At 44.8% G+C, this 11,503-nt stretch overlaps 1 long non-coding RNA gene across 3 annotated transcripts; it reads left to right on the top strand.

Annotated features, from left to right (window-relative positions):
* Positions 1-4,323: 4,323 nt before the first annotated feature.
* LOC119696837 lies at positions 4,324-10,526 on the top strand. 3 transcript variants are annotated; one of them, XR_005255671.1, is made up of 4 exons: positions 4,324-4,391; positions 4,780-4,860; positions 9,242-9,387; positions 9,913-10,526. It is a non-coding gene; the product is annotated as an uncharacterized LOC119696837 (long non-coding RNA). The 3 variants fall into 3 exon arrangements; XR_005255672.1 differs by lacking the exon at positions 4,324-4,391 and adding an exon at positions 4,585-4,601; XR_005255670.1 differs by lacking the exon at positions 4,324-4,391 and having other exon boundaries at positions 4,549-4,860.
* Positions 10,527-11,503: the final 977 nt, after the last annotated feature.

Here is an 11,503-nt window from a genome sequence, read left to right as displayed (position 1 = left end):
AAGTTTATGATGAGGAAGCACGGAGGTTTTGGGCTAGCTCTAATGGGATTTTTACATTTCTTTATAGATGGGTTTGTTTGAGTTTCTAATCGGGGGAAGCCTTGTGGGATCTCCGCTCTGTTGGCAACAGGAGCGGGCTCTGTTTTTCTGTGTTGTGCTGGGATGTGAGCGCGTGGCGGTGCCGAGGAGGGTGCAGCATTTTTGTGGTTCTGATGTGTTAGGTTAGTGAATTTATGGGGTTCGATATCTAGTTTAAAATAGAAAGAAATATCCATTTAAAAAGATCACATTATAAGGGTAAACATAAGAATCGAAACAAATCAAACTGTAATATATAGTATGTTCTTGTAACCTGGTATAACATCTACAAAACACAGTCTATTCTATATACGCACAAATATCTAACTATAGATCGTAAATATAAAAATAATGACATACAGTTTAAAATAAACGGGGCGTTTTTTTGGTTTTTATTAGTTGATAGGCAGGTTTTTTACTCAGTAACATAAATAGAAATAATCTAAAAATAGAAATCCAAAGATCCAAATATATCTATAATGATATCTATAAATATTACCTATGAATTAATAGAAGTAAGAGAGATATCTAAGAATAGTATGTACATATATATGTATATATAAAAATATATTAAAAGGTATTTTATATAACATGTATAATCTACATAATAAATAAAAAATATAAATGGAAATATGAATATATAATTATGAAAAATGTAATAGCCTAAAAAATTTCCACTATACTACAAGTAATACCTTGAATGTAATACTCTAAAAAATATGGTTTAAATCAAGGGGGGGGGGGTTGCTTTTTATTTGGTTTGAGGTGGGGTTTTTTTATTTTAATTGATTATTTTAATTATTTTATTTTAAATAATACAGATCTTGATAGTGTTACACAGTTCTACATAGAGAGACATATAATCACGATTTAAAAAATATTTCCAGAAATATAAAATATAGATAAATAGAAGGGATAGGAAGAGATGTAATATAGAATACAGATAGCACTACACATCAATAGACATTTTAAATGGAAATGGGAATGTAAATATAAAAATATGGCGTTTTTTCAAACTTAAATGCAGTTGAAAAGAAAGGGGTTCTTTTTGGCTTTCATTTGGGTAGAGGCAGGGTGTTTTTGTTTTTTTTTTCTTTTTCTCCTTTCGCGTTGTCGGGGGGGCATTGATTCTGGAGGGTTTTTTTGCCGGGGGCGGCTCCCGTTGCGGTGGCAGCTGCCGGTTTTTGCCGCCTTCCCCGGCGGCAGCGCCGCGGCGTGGGGTGGGGCGGGCGGCGGTGCTGCCACCCTGTGGGCAGAGCGCGGTAGTGCAGGCGAGCGGCGCTCGGCGGCCGAGCGGCGCTCGGCGGGCACGCCTGTGTGCGGCGGCGGGCGGCAGGGCGGGCGCGGCGTGTCGCGGACGGGCTTGACCTTCTCAAGATGGCGGCAAAAAAGGCGCGCAAATCGGAGGACCGCGGTGCGTCTACTGGACTGCCGGAACGGAACGCCGGCGCCGGCGCGAGCGGGATTTTCTGTGGCGCTTCGGGTAGCTTGGAGACGGGCTGTGGGCTCAGCGGCGCCGCGGGCGGGCGTATTTCGGCGGGTTTGTGACAGGCATTGGCGCTAAACGCCTATCTCCCTGCCGAGGTCCCCTCCCCGCCGCCCTGTTGAGTGTGGCGTGTCGCGGACTGGTTTGACCTTCTCAAGATGGCGGCAAAAAAGGCGCGCAAATCGGAGGACCGCGGTCCGTCTACTGGACTGCCGGAACGCAACACCGGCGCCGGCGCGGCGCGAGCGGGATTTTCTGTGGCGCTTCGGGTACCTTGGAGACGGGCTGTGGGCTCAGCGGCGCCGCGGACGGGCGTATTTCGGCGGGTTGGTGACAGGCATTGGCGCTAAACGCCTATCTCCCTGCCGAGGTCCCCTCCCCGCCGCCCTGTTGAGTGTGGCGTGTCGCGGACTGGTTTGACCTTCTCAAGATGGCGGCAAAAAGGGCGCGCAAATCCAGCTGAGCCGAGTGCAGCCGAGTGCAGCCGAAGAGCCGAGCGTAGCCGGGCGTAGCCGAGAGTAGCCGAATGCAGCCGAAGAGCCGAGCGTAGCCGACGGTAGCCGAGTGCAGCCGAATGCAGCCGAGTGCAGCCGATAATAGCCGGCTTTAGCCGAAGAGCCGATAATAGCCGACCGTCGCCGAGTGCAGCCGAAGAGCCGAGTGCAGCCGATAATAGCCGGCTTTAGCCGAAGAGCCGATAATAGCCGACCGTCGCCGAGTGCAGCCGAAGAGCGGGGCATAGCCGAGTGTTGTCGAGAACAGCCGAGTGTAGCCGAAGAGACCTAATATAGACTACAGACAGCACTACCCATCCATAGACATTTGAAATGGGAATGGCAATGTAAAAATAGGGCATGTTCTCAAACTAAAATGCTGTTTAAAAGAAAGGGGTTCTTTTTGGCTTGCATTTGCGTAGAGGCAGGGGTGTTATTTAAATCATAATAGTAGTGCCGTGCCTCTCCCGTTTCGTCCCCTTTCGTCCTGTCCCGTCTCCCCGCCTCCCAGCCATACCAGTGTAAATAAGCAAAACAGAGATATAAATATGGAAATGGGAATATAAATTGTAGATATAAAATTCAAATAAAATAAATATAAATAAAGAGAACATGCAGCATAGTTTTGTATTATATCAGGAAGATATTATAATGTTTTATGTCCATTAGATGTTTATGTAAAATATAGAAATACAGATTATAAACAGCAACGTCAACGATGTAAAAATAGGAATATATTATAAATATATAAAGATATATAGAAAAGCATAAAATAGAAATAAATACAAAATAACAGAACTAGATACACTTCATATTACCAATAATACTCTATATATCTTCTTATATTGTAATATATTATGTGTAATATATAATAGATCGATAACTATAGTATATCCGTATAAGATATATAACAAATTGTAAATTGAATATAAATATGAAGAATATAATATAAAAATAATTAAGTAGCGATAAAAATGAAGGCTTTGTTTTTGTTTTTTTTTTTTAATATGGTTTTAGGCAGCTTTTTAATTTTACATGTATAACAATTATAAAACTTGAAATCTAAGTATAGAAATATAGAACAAATACATATATAAAATCTAAGTTAATATAAGTAATAAAATTAGATATTATAAGTATTAAAAATAGATATATTTTTTAGAATATATATAATTATATTTTGCTATATGCTATTTACGTCTGCAAATGGAATACATCACTATAAAATATAAATGTGAATAGAAATATGAAAAAATAGAAATATAAAAATAATTATTTTTTTTTAAATAACGGTGGGATTTTTAAAAAAAGTTTGGTTATAGGCAGGGCTTTTACTATAAATAATAAAAAAAGAAATACTGATTAAAAATATAAATCCAAATATAGACCTGTATCATAAATATATAAAGATATAGAAAAATATAAAAGGGAGAAAATTCTAAGTCTTAGAAATTGATAAAATACATAATGTAAATCATACTGTAGCTATAGTATTACATTATGATATATATGTATCTATAAATCAAATATATGAATATTAAAGAAATGTAAGTGTGAGTATAATTATGGAAAATATAAATATAAAACTAAGTATATTTTTAAATAAAGTGGGTTTTTGTTCTTATTTGTTTAGAGGCAGGGGTTTTTTTAATAATTTATAATTAATATTAAAAATATGGACAGATTTTGGTTAGAGGCAGGGGTTTCGTTTTAAAGAACATATGTATTTTAGGAATAGAAATCTAAATTTAGAAATATATATATATAAATCTAATCTAAATATATTTAAATCTAAATATACAAATGTATAGATATATATACAAAAGTTTAAATATAAATAAGTATGAGCAATAGGTGTAATATAGAATAGAAATAATTTGTACTTTTATATACACTATAAATGTAAATGTGAATCTGAAAAATGTAAAAAATAGTTAAATATAATTTTAAGGAAAGGGTGTTTTGAGGTTTTATTTGGTTACAGGCAGGGTGTTTTTAGTTTTCGTGCGGGTTTTTTTGGGGCATTTATTTTTGATGAGTTTTCGAAGGGGGTCGCACCTGTTGTTCTTGCCTCCCTTCCCTCCAGGCGAGCGGCAGCCCCCGGCTGCGGCCGGCGGGAGTGCTGCCGCCCTGTGGACACAGCGCGGCACTGCAGCCCCCCCGAGCCAGCGCCCCGCCCCTCGCAGCTGGGCGCCGGGGGGGCGGGGGAAGGACGGCTGCCGAGGGAGGGGAGGGCGAGGGGCGGGAGAAGCGAGCGGCGAGCGGGGCGGTGTCTGTAAATAGCGGGGAGGGGCGAAGGTGTTTCAGAAGCGTAAAGAGACGCCGTGGCTGAGGTGAATGGCGGCGGCGAGGGCGGCCCGGCGGGGCCGGTTTCGGCGGGCGGCAGGGGCGCGGTCGCAGCGGTGCACGGGCCGGGGGTAGGCGAGCGGCGTCGGAACAGGGCTGCACCCCCCCTAGCCCCCGCGCGCGCCCCGCTCCAGACGGTGGAGGCGACCGTGTGCCGGAAAATCCCGGCGGGGCGGCGCCGGTCCGGCGTGCAGGCGGTGCGAGCCGTGCGGAGTCGAGGGGGGCTTTGCCGGGCCGGCGGGCGGAAGAGGCGGCGCGGGCGCTGCGCTGGTCCCGGCCGGTGCCGGTCGCTCTGTCCGCTCCCCGCGAGGAGAACGAGCCAACGTCCCGTCACGTTTCAGCAATGCCAAATCACCTCATCTCTTCTTAATCCAGGCAGGCTCTGCGACGACGGCGTCGGCCTCCGAGCGCAGCCGAAGCGTGCGCCCCGAGGAGCCCGGCATTCTTAGGAGAATGGTGAGTAGCAGAATTTTCGGGTTTTGGCCGCTGTGGATGCTGGGCTGCAAGGTGTCACAAAGGATGCGGGCTGAGGAGGGTAGGCTGGAGGGTGACAGAGGATCGGGTAGCTGAGAGGCAGAAGGAATCTTTAGGAGCGACTGGGGGGTCCAGATTGTCACAGAGATGCTGAGAGGCTACTCTAGGGAACTTGAGGGTGACAAGAAGAGGCTTGGGGAGAGCCTTGAGGGGAAAAGTGGGGGGTGCCTGAGGGTGACAGGTGAACCAGCACTCACACCTCCCCTAACCTCACCCTAAAAACCAACCCTACCCGGGTGGAGAGCGTCCATCGGAGGTTAGGAGGCCAAGGGACAACGTTGCAGGGCTTGGGGTGACACACAGACATTCCGGGCTGAGGGGCAAAGAGGGGGGGTTTGACAAGTGGGCAGCTTACACTGAGGGTTAGGGGTAAAAAGGACAGGACCCAGAGTAATAGGTAAGGTTAGGCTACAGGTGCAGAAGCCCTCACCCCAACCCTAAGCTCACCCCAAACAGCACCCCTAGGACACCAGTTTTCCCCAACAACAGCACAAGGCAGCGACCGTAGTAAAAAGGTAGCGATGATGTTTGTGGGCTAGACAGTGAAAGGTAGGAGTTGGGGGATGTGCATTTTTTAGGGCTTTTTTCAGGGGTTGCAAAGGATATTTTAGGGTTGTGTTTGTGGGAGTTTTTTAGGGATTTTCTGGGAACGTTTAGGATAATTTTAGGGCTCTTTCAGGGCTTTTAAGAGGTCTTTTTAGGGTATTTTAAGGGCTTTCTTAGTAGTTTTTAGAATTTTTAGGGGGGTTTCTGAGTCTTCTTGGGGCTTTTTTAGGACTATTGAGGGTATGTGGAGGACTTTTTTAGATATAGGGTATTTCTACAGTTTCTGAGGGAATTTTTAGGTCTGTTTTAAAGGTCTTGTCAGGGCATTTTAAGGATTTTTGGGCTATTTTTGAGCTCTTTTAGGACTATTTAGGGGATATTTAGGGGTTGTTAGGGGTGTTCTGGGGTTTTTAAAAGTAGGGTATTTTTAGTGTATTTTAAGGGTATTCTTTGGGGGGTTTTAGGACATTTTGAAGATTAGGGCTTTTTTTAGGGAATTTTTAGGGTTTTCTGGGGTCTTTTCACAGCACGAAACACAGAGGCCGAAGGGCAGCTGAGAAGGGGCTTGAGGGTGACACAGAGCCTGAAGGCTGGGGCGTAGAGGGAGGGATTTAGGGGTAAAGGGAGAGGACCTGAGGGCTGGACAGTCCAGTGGAAATCAGGGCTACAGGGTACAGCTTAGGAGGCAAGTTCAGGTACACACACCCCAGCCCTGACTTCACCCTAAGCAGTCCCCCTACCAACAGCCTTTTCCCCCAACAGCAGCACAACACAGCAACCCCAACAGTGAGACCACACCGCAACCCTCCCGGTGTGACAGGACAGCAACCCTCACACCAGGACAATGACAGAACCCTCAGAGGACAACAAGTACCACTGCAAAAAGATAGGGACGACATCTGAGGGCTAGAGAGCAATAGGTAGAGTTTGGAGGCTGAGCATGTTTTTTTTGAGGTTTGTTCCAGAACTTTTAAACATACTTAGGGGATTTTGGAAGGTTTTTTAGGACTTGTCTGGGATTTTTTAGGGTATTGTTGGGGGTTTTTCAAAGCTATTTTAGGAATCTTTAGCATATTTTGAAGATTACGGGCAGGGTCAGAGGACACACCCTCTGAAAAGGCAAAGTTTTAGGGCTGCAATGCATTAGAAAGGGGCCAGCGGCAGCACAGCGGGTCCTGTCCCCCGCTCTCGGTCCGAAAGTCGTAAGTTTTAGACCCAGCTAAGTCCTTGCGGTCAAAGTTAGGGTTAGATGCCCTTAGCTTTGGTCTGTGAGAAATTCCACACAGGAAAACTCACACCCCGAGTTTCCCGATGCCAGTTTGCAGGAGGCGCTCAGCAAACTGCCAGGGCAGCCCGAGTTCTAGGCGGGGGCAGCTCCACTCCGGGAGAGATCCCGCGCCGTTCGGAAGCGGAGCAGGCATAGGCCCCCGGACAGGAACGCCAGCCCTTTTCCCCCCATAAAGCCAAACTCACCCCCGCCGCGTGCGGACGTCCGTTCACAAGAGGCCCGTGGCACTCCAAGGGCAGCGAGAGTTCTCGGCTTCGGCAGCTGCGGTCTGCCAGAAATCGTTTGCCGTCTGCAGTTTTGGAGGCAGAATCCCAGTTTTGGCCCTGGGCACGCAGAAGGGAAAGACTGTTAATTTCCTTGGAAAGGAAAGTCTAGCACCACATTGTTTAAGGGGCAGATGAAGGGCTGTGTAGGGGAGGGAACTTTCTTCACAGGACCTTTCTTCACCTCACCCCCCAGTCCAAGGTCTAGCAGCACCCCGTGTGACCAGCTGCTTTCAGGGGGTTCCCCGGGCACACCCGCACAGGGAGATGCTAGTCCAGAGGGGCTAACGGGGGTATCCCGAGCGTCCCTCCCAGAGCTACGGTCGGAACATCCAGCAGGGACAGGGGAGCAGCCGGACCCACCCGGGCACGGAGCATCGCTTCGAGAAAATGCCAAGAGAAGAACCCTCTCGCCAAGGGGCGGCACCTGAGCGGGCCGGGCAGCATGTGGGGTTCCAGGGGAGAGCTTTCAACTTTCCCCTTTTACTGTGTCAGTCCCTCCCCAGAGCCTCCAGACCCTCCACAGCACTCCCAGAAAAGAGAGGGGTTATTAGGAGAAAAGGGGTTTAAATGGAGGGAAAAAGCTTCCCTTTCCCCTATTTTTTGTGTTCAAATTGTGAGGGAATCTGCTTCCCCTGCAATTTTAATGGTCTCAGTTGAAAGAATCCTGCCTTTTCTATGCTGTTAGGGGGGCTAATTGACAGGGAGTCACCATTTTCCATTATTTTCCAGTTTAAATAGAAGGGGAAAACCTTAACGATGTTTTTTATGGGTTTGATTTAAGGGTAACCACCCTCTTTTTTGTTTTCCTAAGGCTTAAACTGAGGGGGATGCCCAGCTATCTCTCCTTCTTAAGGGTTTGGATTGAGGGAAAAATCCCTATTTTTTTCATCACTGGAGAGATTTACAGTAAGAAAACCTGCTCTTTTCCCAATATTTTAGGGGATTAAATTAAAGGGCAGAAGGCATTTATTTGCCATTGTATCAGTTTCAGTGGAGGCAACTGCCCCATTTTCTCATTTGAAGGGGTTCACTTGAAGGAAGCTCTGCCTTTTTCAGCATTTTAAGGGTTTAAATGTGCATTTCAGGGCACTTCTTTCTGTGCCCTAGGACCAGATATCTCAGAGAAGGGTGAGCCTGGCACGTACCTAACCCTTACACTGCCTGGGAGGCGATTATTTTTCTTATTTTTGTTTATAATGTAGATAGCCCTAACTAATTAGAGGTCCCAAGCAGACTTAGACTATTCCCTCCAACTGCACACCGATGGTTGTGGCGTACAGGTATTTATAGGGGTACACATAAGCTTTTCTCAGCAGTTTCTATTCCCGATTTTTACGTCACAATTCTATACACTATTGTGAGTTAGTTTTCTCAGGATGTACCCCAGAAAGGAGTATCCCCAGATGGTGGGGTCCGACTTCCGAAAGAAGAAAGAGGCCTCCCAGCTGGTGCGGTCCGGACTCCAGATGTGGGTCCACCTTTTAATTACAAGGACTATAAATCTTGTAACAGTGATGTCCAGCTTCCCTTGGTTGAAGCCATCAATCCTTGGGTTGATGTCCATCTTCCTTTCTTAAGCTGCTTTTTACTGTTTTCCTAAGGTGTTGAGATAAGCATATTTCCTTTACATATATTCTAAACTTATATTTTCAAAGCTCCTTACTACAAGTAATATTCTAAAATTATACTTCAAAAGGTTATTATTGCAAAGCTGTTCAATGCTTAGCTACGTGCAGAAAGTTCCTGTCCAGCAGCAACATCTTTAAAGCTTTAATTCAGATGCTATAACAGTTAATTGCAAACAAAGGATAAGTTCAAAGGCCTTCTTCCATGCTTTACTACCTCAGTTATTTTTTAAGAATTCATCCTCTAATTGTCCCATGATCAGTTTCTACACATATCACAATCACAAGTATACACGCTGCCTGTATGTACCTGACACGAAACACAGCTTTGTATCTCACACGGATCCTTTGGGAGATAGTGTTTCTGGTTACGTTTCTTTTTTGCCTTCACGTTTCTTACTAGGTGGTATTTTTATTTTGGTAGTTTGAGGCCTTTTGGGGTTTATTGTGTTAGGAATATTTTTTTTGCTTGTTGCTAATTTAAGTTTATGTGTGCTATTTAAAAGCCAGCTCCACTTGAGCTGTGGGGAACTAGGAGCATATCTGTTCTGATCTTCCTCTCACCTTTCTTCCCACAGCTGTTTCTGTACTCCTGACTTCCCGTCACGCCAGGGACACGTGGCTTGGAGCACAGCAGCCGGATTCCTCACTTAGCCGTGTCAGCTTGGTGCAGGTTACGAATTACAGGGTGACTTGGAAACCCAGAAACAAAGGGAAGAAGCTGGTATGTCTCTTAGCAGGGGGAAAAAAAAAACAAAAACCCAAAAAAAACCCCAAAAAACAAAAAAAAAAACCAAAACAAAAAACAAAACAAAACAAAAAAACAAAAAAAAACAAAAACAAAACAAAAAAAAAACAAAAAAAAAAAAAAAAAAAAAAAAACAAAAAAAAAAACAAACCAAAAAAAACCCCTACATCAGGGCAATAATTCAGGGGACTAACACTTCATCTTTAACTTTCTTCTGTGCTCAGTCCTCATCGCCGGGAGCCGTGAAAGCCCCCTGAGCTGTAGGTCTCATACAGACCTACCTCGTTTGGTCCAAAAAATCAGTATTTTATTACTGTGTGCACACTCAGGGGGAAGATTTTATCCCATATCCCTCAGAGGGACATTAAACCTCCAGTTTCCCTTTTCTTGAACAGTTTGAGAGAGGATATTACTTATGTAATTTTACTGCAGGCATTTGATCTTTTTGAAGACCGTTTGTGCGTGTGCGTGCCCCTAATAGCTGTCCCCTCTCTAACACAGGATGGGGAAGAAAGGCTGCAGAGCTTCCTGCAACGGGCTGCGAGCGCAAAGAGCGAGGAGGCAGCGGAAGACCGGACTCAGGAATCGGAACGGTTTTCTTGGGTTTAAGAAGCTCGAATGGCGCTTCAAGACATTTATATCAGACCTGGTTTAATTTCATTACCCTTTTTTTTTACATCCACAAAAAAACCCCAGCCCTCCCCCCCCCACCTCCAGGATCCATCGCTGCTGCTGCCGTGCGTGACGAGAAGCCGTCTTCCCTCTGCCCGGAGCAGCTGAGAGATGGAGCAGCACCCCAAAGGACTTTCTGCTCAGTGATTATAGCTGAGTTTTAGTGGGAATTCTCTGAGCAATCTGGTGGATTGTGCTTGAACGTGGCCGTGAGGGTAGCTGAGCACGGCAGTCCGGATCTGCGAGCCGCGGTGCCGGAGCTCTTTGAAAGGTCGTGGGGGATGCATTCATTCCATTGAATCCCGGCCCTGTGCTGTGCCCAGGCCCTTTGTACAAAGAGTGTACGGGGAGAAACCAGAACTGCACGTTGCTTGCGATACGTATGGAGTTTTGAAAGCTTTAGTTCTAGCTAATAAAAGAAGTTAGTTTGAAAAAAAGCCAAATAATTTATTTTTTTTTCCTTCAACGTGATACTCTTTGGTGGTGTACGGTGTGTTGTCTTCTTTTTTGGTGTTGTTAACTCTGTGTCATTTGTTTTTTGAGTGAAGATAACTCTGTGGATGGCTTGGTTTGTATTTGAGGCAGAATTAATTTCAACAGGTTTCTTTAATAGACTTCTGAGATGTATTGCTGGGATTTTGGCTTAGTTTATCGTAGGTATAAACACAGAGATTTGGTAGGGGCAGCTCGGCTGCTGGAGTTTTGGGTGTTTAAGTGATTGGATGGCTTTTGTTACCTGCAGTTTTTAATTTTTGAAAGGTTTTTTTACGTAGTGGCTTAAGGTGGTTTTTAGAATTAATTGTCTTGCTTCATGTTGTGTGCAGCCGGTGTGGGGGGGGGGGGGGGGGTTTAGTTTTCTTTTTGGGGACAGGAGCATTTATATGGTGGGTGTTTATAGGCAGTATATATTTTTTTAAAATTTTAGCAGTGATATTTTTTGACATTTTAATAGCTTAGAATTTTTTTTATGCTTTTCATTAGTTTTTTTTAAATTTAAAATTATTTCTACAGATTATTGTTCATTACTTGTGAGTTAGCATAAAGGTAGAGCTTCGGGGGTCTTTTTAGTAATGTTTAGGGTCAGTTGTACAGTCTGGAGTTTAGGGAGCTGGTTTGATTTATTTTGTACAGGTTTTTGTTTTTCTTAGCAGTTCTTTCCTTTTGGATGTGTATTGGAGTTTTTTGGGTTTCTGAGAAATTGATTGAGGAGGAAGTTTATGATGAGGAAGCACGGAGGTTTTGGGCTAGCTCTAATGGGATTTTTACATTTCTTTATAGATGGGTTTGTTTGAGTTTCTAATCGGGGGAAGCCTTGTGGGATCTCCGCTCTGTTGGCAACAGGAGCGGGCTCTGTTTTTCTGTGTTGTGCTGGGATGTGAGCGCGTGGCGGTGCCGAGGAGGGTGCAGCATTTTTGTGGTT

This window comes from Motacilla alba, unplaced genomic scaffold, assembly GCF_015832195.1.
Source record: "Motacilla alba alba isolate MOTALB_02 unplaced genomic scaffold, Motacilla_alba_V1.0_pri HiC_scaffold_489, whole genome shotgun sequence".
Taxonomy (NCBI): Eukaryota; Metazoa; Chordata; class Aves; order Passeriformes; family Motacillidae; genus Motacilla; species Motacilla alba.
Note: the sequence above shows the minus strand (reverse complement) of the source record. Positions and strands in the feature narration are given on the sequence as shown.